This window comes from Carlito syrichta, unplaced genomic scaffold (assembly GCF_000164805.1).
Source record: "Carlito syrichta isolate Samal-C Ts95f unplaced genomic scaffold, Tarsius_syrichta-2.0.1 Scaffold287107, whole genome shotgun sequence".
NCBI lineage: Eukaryota > Metazoa > Chordata > Mammalia > Primates > Tarsiidae > Carlito > Carlito syrichta.
The window spans coordinates 279,217-281,752 of record NW_007231203.1 but is presented as its reverse complement, the minus strand read 5'-3'; positions in this window follow the sequence as shown (position 1 = coordinate 281,752).

Genomic DNA, 2,536 nt, shown 5'->3' with positions numbered 1-2,536 from the left:
AAGCTCCATTCCTGTAAGTGCCCTATATGGATGGACGATTTTTTGTTTCTTAATTGTATATTTAGTGCGCCTTTTCTATGTTTAGATATGTTTAGATACCTAAATACTTGCCATTGTGGTACAGTTGTTTACAATATTCAGTACATTGACATGGTGTGCAGGTTTGTTGCTTAGGAACAATAGGTTCTACCCTATTTGTGTAAGTACACTCTGTGATTGCACAGTGATATAACATGGATCCTTGGCCCTCCCTCACCCTGTATCCACCTAGGAATTTAATCACTTCCTTTTTGATATTTTCCCTCCCCTTTATCCACAAAAGTCTCCTTGCTGTCCTCATGTATACTAATCACACTCCCACCTCAGAGCTTTGGCTCTTGCTATGCCATTTGCCTGGAGTGTTCTTTTTCAGAGATCCGCAGGGATTTTCTTATCAATTTGTCTGTGAAGTTTTCCTGGGCCACTCAATCTAAAATTTCAGTATTTCCCCCACACTATCTCTATTTTGATGTTATTTTTCTCCTTACCACTTATCATTATTTTATTCATGTAATTTCCTTTTGCTTGTATGTTTTATTTTTTAAGTCAAAATGAAAAGTCCATGAAGGCAGATACTTTTGTTTGTTTTCTTTCGTGTGCTCAGGGCCTAGAACAGTTTCTATATCATGGTAGGTGCTCAATAAATATTAATAATATTTTTTTCTAGATAGTAAAATTGGAAAAGTAAAGGGGAAAACATTCCATTATTTCTGAACCAATTTAAAGAAAAACCATGAGTGAATTTTCTTTTCTTTTATAAAAATTTGTTTATAAAAATTTATCTTAAAAATGTGGGATCCAGTTCAGGATTAGATATACAAGAGGTCATGATACAGGTAAAATTTAGGCCTACTTTTGGTTCCCACTTTGCCTGGTTTGAGATCAGGTATGGTTTTTAATGTTATGTGCTCCCCTCTCCATCCTGTGGCAGTTTCTGCCTACTGCCAATCTCTTTCTTATAGTATTATAGTAAATGTTCAAGGTTCGTTTATAATTGAGAGCACATACTACTCAGTTCTTTGTTTATGTGATGAATCACTGAGCATTACAGATTCTAAATCCATCCACGGTGCTGAGAAGTTCATAAATGTGTTCTTCTTTATGGCTGTGTAATATTACATTATGTATATGTACCACTTTTTTTTTTTTATCCTGTCTAGTTTTAATGGGCAGCATGGTTGGTTCCATGTTTTTGCTATTGTAAATAGTGCTGCAAAAAACATGCATGTGCAGGTATCTTTGTTATAGAGTGATTTAAGTTCCTCTGGGTATATTCCCTGAAGGGGATTGCTGGATTGTATGGAAAGTCAATTACTAGCTCTTTTAGGAAATGCACACTGTTTTCCACAGAAGTTGAACTAGTCTGTATTTTTTTTTACATATTTCAAAAATATTCTGACGAAAATCTTCTTTGTGGTAAAATGGGAAGTTTTAATAATATTTATCTCTTTGCTGGATAATTTGAAAATTTAAAATCTGAATACTTATTATTCTTGGCAGATTATGTTCTCATAGATCTAAAAATGGAAAGCATTGTCGATTGCCTCTGTAGGTAAAACTATGACTTGTTATTACAACTAAGGGCAATTTGTCAGGTGTGATAATTTATTTACCCAAGCTAAGGGAGTTTCAGGCCAGCGTGCATGCCAGGCCTATCTGTAAGTGGAGATTCCATCTGAGAAGCAAGGCAGTCAAAGCCTGCACAGGAAGGAGCTCCTGAAAGAGCAACAGGCTGAGAAAGTCAGGGTGCAACATTCAGAATTCTAGATAGATAAGTAACAATCAGGTGGAGGAAACTGCTGATCACAGATAATGGGGCATTAGCCTTTGAATTGGAATTTAGATTAAGGGCTTCTGTATGCACTTATGATGCATCCCCAACTACCACTGGGACAAGGTAGAAGCTGGCAACTGACTTAAGTCAGAACACAAAGTGGTGATTCAGGTGGAAAACTTACTCTGAGTGGCACTCATAAGAGCAGAAAGAGAGAAAACTCTGAAAGGCTGCATGAAAGGCTAATTGTCTGCAAAAGATCTGCTTTGACTAATGCAAAAGGCTAGCAGTCAGCACTGAGGTTAGATACTCCTACTCAGTTTGGTGTCACGAATGAATGCAGTGGTCTCCAGTGGGATAAGAGGTCTTTGGTCTTGCTGTCTAGATTCTGGGAAAGAGACTGCAATGGTATATTCTCTCTTTTATGTGCATTGACTTGGGCTCTTGCAAGGTGGGGATGACATGAGAGCATAGAAAATTGGTTAAGCAATTTCAGCTTTTTCCAAAAACTTCTTTTCCACTATTACAAATATCTGCCTTCATTAATTCAGCCAATGGTTATTTGATCACTTCTTAATGTCACTCTGAGCTGGGCACTAGCAATAGAGTAATAAATATGACAGACCCAGTTCTTATCCTCATAGAATTTTACTTTCATTCTAACTTTTATCTTTACTGTCATCATTCTATATGGGATCAAAGTTAAAATACCCTATTTAATTT